The sequence below is a fragment of the Gossypium arboreum genome, chromosome 2 (genome assembly GCF_025698485.1).
Source record: "Gossypium arboreum isolate Shixiya-1 chromosome 2, ASM2569848v2, whole genome shotgun sequence".
NCBI classification, from domain to species: domain Eukaryota; kingdom Viridiplantae; phylum Streptophyta; class Magnoliopsida; order Malvales; family Malvaceae; genus Gossypium; species Gossypium arboreum.
In genome coordinates this window covers 105,352,604-105,360,739 of record NC_069071.1, presented here as the reverse complement: position 1 = coordinate 105,360,739, position 8,136 = coordinate 105,352,604, and positions in this window count along the sequence as shown.

The following is an 8,136-nucleotide window of genomic DNA, read 5'->3' as shown; positions in this document are numbered from 1 at the left end:
ACTAACATAATTAAACCTATGCCAACATTCACAGGATTCCCGAAAATTGGGGCGTTACACTCTACATCTTTAAAATTCAAAATAGAATGGTCAGGATTTTTCATATAGCCTGGCACACGGGCGTGTGGCTTCGCCGTGTGACCTCTACACCTACACACGGCCTAGCATACGGGCGTGTGACTTGGCCGTGTGACCCAAGTTAGAGAGTTACACAGGTACAGACACGGGTTGGGACACGATTGTGTGCCCTACTTGAATGTCCACACGGCCTGATCACAAGGCGTGTGTCCCCTGCACATTGGAAAAATTTTGGGATTTTGCCAAAAAATTCTCTGAGTACCCAGCTTAGTCCTGACCTGTTTCTAATGTATGTTTTGGTCCATGATACATTTATTGGTATGAAAGCCACGGTTTAGCCGATTCTTGGACTAACATATCATGTACGAGTCTAGCTATACATGTCATTATATATAACCTGTGATAGTGTGATATCTCATGACCATTTTAAACATGTTTTTCATATAGTAACGTCATCCAACAGAGCTGAATCTGAAGTAGCTAAGAGCAATGCTCAAGCTTTAGTTCAAAGAGCGGCTTCAAGTAGTAGAAGGCCCGTATCTGAGGGCCGAGGAGGATAGGCTAAAAAAGCCTTCTTCCAAATGATAAATGAATGGTTTACCGAATATATAAGAACAAATCTGGCTGTGCAACAACCTCTACCCCCTCTTGTTTCTCAACCAGTTCCCGATATGCACAAGGTACAGAACTTGATAGAGCTAGTAGCTCTATGTAGATAAAATTCGCAAATATGGGGTAGAAGAATTTAGAGCTACAGTTGAAGATGATCCAAAAGGGCTAAATTTTGGTTGGAAAATACTATCAGGGTTCTGGATGAATTGTCTTGTACACCAGCTAAATGTCTGAAATGTGTTGTATTCTTGTTAAAAGACTCAACTTACCAGTGGTGAAATACACTATTTTTGTTGTATCGAAAGAGATGGTCACTTGGGAATTTTTCCAAACTGAATTAAAAAAGAAGTATATCATTAAGAGATTCCTAGATCAGAAACGGAAGGAATTTTTGGAGCTTAAACAAGGGTATATGACTGTATCTGAATATGAATTAGAATTTGTTCAACTGAGTAAATATGCCAAAGAGTGTATCCCAACTGAAATTGCCATGTGTAAACTGTTTGAAGAGGGATTAAATGAAGACATAAAGTTGTTAGTTGAGATTCTCGAGTTGAAAGAATTTGTTGTACTGGTTGATCGAGCTTATAAAGCCGAAGAGCTGAGTAAAAAAGAGACAAGATGAGATGGAAGATTGGACTTTGAGTAAAAGATTTACACGGAAGTCATACCAGTCAGCTTCAAAGAAATAAAAAAGTGAAAGACTCATATGTACCAAAAACAACCTTTCAGAACCAGATACGGGTATTATGAATTTTTAGTAATGCCATTTGGCTTAACTAATGCACCTGCAATATTTATGGATTTAATGAATAGAATTTTTAGACAGTATCTAGATAAATCTGTGGTGGTATTTATTGATGATATTCTGGTTTATTCCCAAGATGAAACCGAACATGTTGACCATTTAAGAATTGTTCTGCAAACACTGCGTGAGAAATAGTTGTATGCTAAATTCAGTCAATGTGAATTCTGGCTTCGGGAAGTTGGTTTTCTTGGACATATAGTATCTGCTGAAGGATCAGAGTTGATCCAAATAAAATTTCAGCAATTGTTAATTGGAAACCACTAAAAAATGTGTTTGAAGTCGAAGTTTTCTGGAATTAGCCGGTTATTATTGAATGTTCGTACAAGGGTTTTCAATGATAGCTTTGCCAATGACATGGCTATTACAGAAAGATGTGAAATTTGAATGGACCAAAAAATACAAGTAAAGCTTTGATCGGTCAAAAACCTTGTTGATCGAAGCACCAGTTCTGGTTCAGCCTGAATCAGGTAAGGAATTTTTGATTTACAGTGATGCATCATTGAATGGTTTAGGCTATGTATTGATGCCAGAAGGTAAAGTAATAGCTTATGCATCTAGACAACTAAAACCATATGAAAAAAAATTACCCGATACATGACCTGGAATTAGCAGCTATTGTATTTGCTTTGAAAATTTGGCGAAACTATTTGTTTGGTGAAAAATGTCACATTCTCAAGCATTTTGAAACCATAGGGAGAAGAAAGAAATATAGGTGATAGTGGAATGAAAGAAAATTTCATTCTCATTCTCATGGATTTTGAAACCATAGGGAGAAAAAAGAAAGCTCGGACGACCAAAAGGGTTTTTAAGCATTCAAGCTTCAATTGGTTAGTCATTTTAGTTTTTTTCTTGTAATTTTTACTTTTTTGGAATCCCGGTACTTAGAGCTAGTCGACCCATATTATAAATTTTAGTATTTTTCAGGATTGATGAAGTTACCATTGTTGATTTGTTAGAGTTTCAAGGGTTTAATTTGATATATTTTAAAGTTAGAAGTGAAAAAGGACTAAATAGTGAAATTTATTGTTGATTTTGAGCAATAGGGACTAAATTGTAAAAATTTTAAAATTGAGGGGTAGAATTGAAAATAGGAAGATAAATTTAGCTTAGAGTGAACTTAGTATAAAAATTGGAGGTTAAATGTGAAGATTTAATTAGTCTCAATTTGGGGACTAAATTGAAGATTAAGCAAAATGTAGTATAAAATTTGAAATTTAATGAAAGTTTAGTTGTGTATTATTGATATATTTTAATTATTTTATTTCGTAACGAATGTTGTTCTAGAATCTTCGAGTAAAAAGGGGAAAGACAAGGTCGACATCGAGTAGCTCGAAATATACAGTTTGTATTTCTATAATCCGAAACAAATGAATTGTTTGCATATGATAAGTATTTGAGGTGAACATTCTTGGACTTTGGGTTGAATTGAATTGATTGATTATTAGAATGAATTAATTATGAATATTAAGAAATGTAATGTTTTTATGAATATTGAATGGAATATGGGTATTAAGAAAAGTTGGTTGCTATCAAATTGAATATATTTTTATACGTGAGAATGTACATATATGAAAATGAGACATTGGTTATTTTGAAAAGTGAAATGAAACCCTATTAATTGTTTTGGGTTAAGTCAGAAGAGTTCAGGGATTTCTTCGACTTCGAGTCGATGAGGCATTGGGTGCCAATTTGCTTCGGTTTAACCGATGAGGCACTGGGTGTCAAACTGGTGTGTTGTTTGGATCCATATATCCGTCCAAGTCCAAGTCCAAGTCACATTGATAGGGAAAATAAATTATAACAATCGATGAGCTAGATATTGAAATAACAAAGGATGAGAAATTAAAATGAGATGTGAAATGGTAAATTTTGTTGTGAATATTGATAAATTATGATTGATGAACTCATGGATTGGAAATGGAAATAAATAATGTCATTATATGAGTTGATTTATCAATTAAGTAATGAATAATATTATTGTTATGTTGTAAAATCCCCACTTTTAAGAAAAAGAGAGAGAGAGAGAAGAAGAAGGATGTTTATGGTAGAAGCCCTTGAATAAGTTATTTATAAAGAAATAGTAGTATAAGAAATAATGATAGTTTTTAAAGAAAACTATCAAACATGAAAACACAGAGGATTTTTAGTAGGAGTATGTGGTTAAGTTAAAAATTCGGTATTGAGTTCAAGGATTAAATTGAATAAGTTAGAAAAGTATAAATTATCCTATTTAATTTTGATGGAAATGACTTAACGGCAATTTTACCATTACTTAAAAAAATCAATGGTTTCCTGATGGCTTTTAAATTTTTTATTAAGTAATAATATTTTAATAATTAATATTAGAATATATAAAAAAATAAAGAGAAAAAGAGAGAAATATGTTCATCTTTCTTTCTTTTTCACGTCAAACAAAAGGGGGAAAGAAAAAAAAATTGCTTCTATTATTTTCCTTCAAATTCAAGTATAAGGTATGACTTTTCTTCAAACTTTTCTTAGATTTTGAAACTTTGAAGCTTGCTTTACATATATATACCAACAGTTTTTGATTTTATCAAGTATTTTAAAAGTTGTCATTAAATGAAATTGATGGAAACTTAGAAAACTTAAGTGAAGTAGGTATGTTTTTGGATAGGAAATAATTAGAAGATGAATACTAACTTGTTGGAAGTGTGAAAAAGAAATAAAAATAGATGGAAAGTTTATTTGGTATATTTTTCCATGTTAAAAGGGAAGTAGAGAACATTGGCCATTTTGTGTAATATTGGTGCTAAATGATAGCTTGTGAAGTAGTGAGTACTCTGGTGAAGACGAAATTGAAAACAGATAATCGAGCCGAAAGATATGCGAATTTTGGACTAGAAAACTTAAGTTGCCAATATGAATAATCATGCATATTTAAGTTTGTTTTTATTAGTTTTAGTTTTAGAATGGATAAATGATGTTGTTTAGTATTGAATTGCTTCAATTGTAGCTAAAAACAAAGCGAACATCTTGAAGGAGAAAGGCAAAGAAAAAGAGTAAAGCGATTAAAACTTTGGTTTGTGCTAATATCTTATTTTCATTACATAAAGCTTTAGAATATATAGTTTATTATGACTAGTTATATTGATTTTATTTTATTTTTATGAGTTTTGGATGAGTTTGAATGATTTAGTTAATATTTATAAAATTATGTTTCGAGATGAATCCTATGTTTTTCATATGATCAAATTAGCAAATTCATGGTTATGATTTGTGATAAAACGTAATTTATACATAATTTTACCCCATGCTTAACGGATTTTATGGATGAATTTTCCTTAGAATTAGTGAATTCGATGCTCCTAATGCCTTAATTTCATGATTTATACTTAGGTGAGCATAGGAGAGTAAAAAGAACGAGAAACGGGCCAAAAACGGAGAAAATGGGCCAAAGTACGAAATCAACACGGCCTGGACTTCGTCACACAGGTAGTCCACGCGGCCGTGTCAACTTGGCAGAATCGAAGCATGACTCACACGGGTAGAACACACGCCCGTGCCATTCTAACAGGCTCGAACACGGCCTAAAGTAATCGCACACGGGTATGTCACATGGGTGTTTCCTTGCCGGGCTCAAGTTGAGTCCAATTCGGAAAAGGCCACTTTTGAGGGCTCGTAGGCATTCCAAAGCCTATAAATACACCCTAGAGGAGGAAGAAAGGGACACACAGAGGAAGGAAGGAAGGAATTACTTGAAGGAAGCCGATTGATTCATCTTAGAAGCCAGATTCATCATCAAGACTGAAGATCTCCCCTCAATTTCCTTTCAGGAGTTTTGGGTTTTCTTTATGTTTTGTATTCATTATTCTTCTGAGATGTTTTCCTTTTTAGTTATGAACTAAATCCCCTAAATACCTATGGGGAATGAAACCTAAGACGAGTCTTGTTATTATTTTCTGAATTGTATGATAAATATTTAACTTGTTCTTAATTATGTGTTCTTAATTCTTGTTTTGATATCCCAGGATACTGATTCAAGATAAGCTCTTATTCAGATGAGGAATAGACCCTGTCTAAGAGTACATTTGTCATAATTAAGCGGAGTTGATTGCGCGCCTAGAGATAGGGTGATAAGATTTTACCGGATTAGGGTGAAACCTAATAAGGGGATCCATAGATCGAGTTAATGCAACCCTAATGTGTTTGTGATAGCCCTAAAGTGACCCTAGTCGGAAGCGATTCGGACGACTAAACCGAGTCACCAAATTATTTGAACATGATATTTATTGTCTAAAATATGTGATTATGAATGTGTGAAAGTTTTAGGCTTCGATTTAGTAAATTGCATGCGAATTTAGTCAAAAGGACTTATGTGAGAAAATTTAGAAATGTGCTAGGCAAATGTAAAGTGGCCTAATAATGCATGTTGTAGAAATGGTGGATTTGCATGTCAAATTGCCCAATATTTGAGCTAATGGCTGGCCATGCTATGAGTGGAAACATGTCATAAACATGTTATATAGTGATGTATGTTAGGAACAATATAATAATGAGTATGGGTAATAAAGAAATGGAAAAAAAGGAAAAAAAAATGTGTGTGGTTGCCCCCCCTCCATTGCCGTGAATAGAAGAAAGAAAAAGAAAAAAAAATGTGTCCATCCTTTTTTCATTCTTCTTGACCGAAAATTCAAAGGAAAGAAGGGAGGAAATTTTGAAGAGATTCGGCCATGCTTGTAGCTAGGTGAAGGTAAGTTTGATGTTGTGCCATGAGATTCATGCATGTTTTTTTTTTGTTAGCTTGAGTTCTAACTAGCCCATGGTTCAAATCTTTACTATGTCATGGAGATGATATTCGGCTAAGGTGGATTGTGTTGATGTTAATTGCATGCTAAAAGTGAATCTTGTAATCATGCAAGTGATGGTGGATTGATGACTCTTGAATCACCTTTTTAGCATCCTTGAGTGAGACATTAAGTTCTTTGTTTAACCATGACCAAAATCGAAATGATATGGTGTTGTGATGCATTCGGCCATGGTAGGAAATAGAAGAGAAATAAGGTTGTTGTTAGATGAAGTAGAGTCTAACAAATGAGCTCGTATGTGCATTAGTTGCTAGATGGAGAAGAATCGGCTAGCAAGTTGTGTGCTAAGGCGAATATAATTTTGTATATTATGGGTAATGCATGTGTTGAATTAATGTAAAGGAGAGGATGCTTTAATAGTGTATATATGTGTATTAGCCAAGTTTTGAACTTGAAGCAAATGGTGTTTAGTCAATACAAGTGACCATACTTGTAGAATGTATTAAGTGTTGCAATCGGCCTTAGCATAGATGTGTATGTTCGGCCACATGAATGAGTACATGAGTTGATGGGTATGTTCGGCCATAGGCAGCCTATTGATGGCTTTAGCTTGACTTAGAAAATTCGGCTAAGGGGAAATATTAGCTAGTATGTTGAATTCGATTCGTGATTTCGTACATATGTGACTCTAATGTCTAATGTATATATGGGCTAAGTACCTTGAGCTTCTCTTTTGATGTTCGAATGAATTGTATTAAATTGCTTGATGTGATTAAAAATGCGTATGATCATTGTGTATTTGAGCTAAAAGGTGGTCATATGACCTATCAAACTCCTTGTCATATTCGGCCATAAGCTAGCAAAATGAGACTTTAATAAGTTAAATTTACTTGAATTAGCTCAAGAGCTTAGAGGACCACAGTTGGATAAGGGAAAGGAAAAAGTGATCGAATAGCCGTTGAAGCCGCTCGACAACATCCGAGGTAAGTTTTGAGTAATGGAACTTAGATTATGATTTGATTAGATCATGTTTTAAGCAAATCAAAATCATGCTCTTTGTGTGTGGCTATTGAGCCGAAATTGCAAGTGTGATAAGTGCCTTGTGTTTGAGTTTTGCTAATGAAAATGAAATACGAATGTGTCATGATTTATTGATAAATGTGCATGGTTATTGAATGATGTCCGGCTAAGTCCCGAAGGCTTTGTGCTAAGTGACTATATCCGGACTAAGATCCAAGGCATTCATGCGAGTTACTAAATCCGGACTAAGATCCGAAGGCATTTGTGCGAAGTTACTAAATCCGGTTAAGTCCCGAAGGCATTTGTGCGAAGTTACTATAACCGGTTATGTCCCGAAGGCATTTGAACGAGTAGCTATATCCGGTTAAACTCGAAGGTACGTGATTCGAAATGAATGATCTTGCTGTAAAATTTCAGTTAATACGCTTGTGAAATCCCAACAATAAGGTATGTTTCATATGTGCTTTGAATTAGTTGAGCCCTTACAAATAAGTATTCGCTCGGTTGATAAATGAGCTACCGCCTTTGGCTAAGTTGATCTTTGTGTATGAATATAAGGGTTGGTAATGTGAAGTAAGTATGATATTGAGAATTTGTGCATATGAAATTATCTGCTTAGCTACATGAATGCTATACTTTGGTTGTGTCTAAATTCATAACTCAACTTACTAAGCATTAAATGCTTACTCCGTTTCTTTGATTCTCTGCTTTATAGATTTTGGTTCTTCAGCTATCGGACTCGGGATTTTGAAGTCGAAGTCACCCACACTATCAAAGCTCCTTTCGTATATTTTTGGTTGGACTTTGAAATGGCATGTATAGGACTACCCTTTTGTTGTAGGTCATGTACCT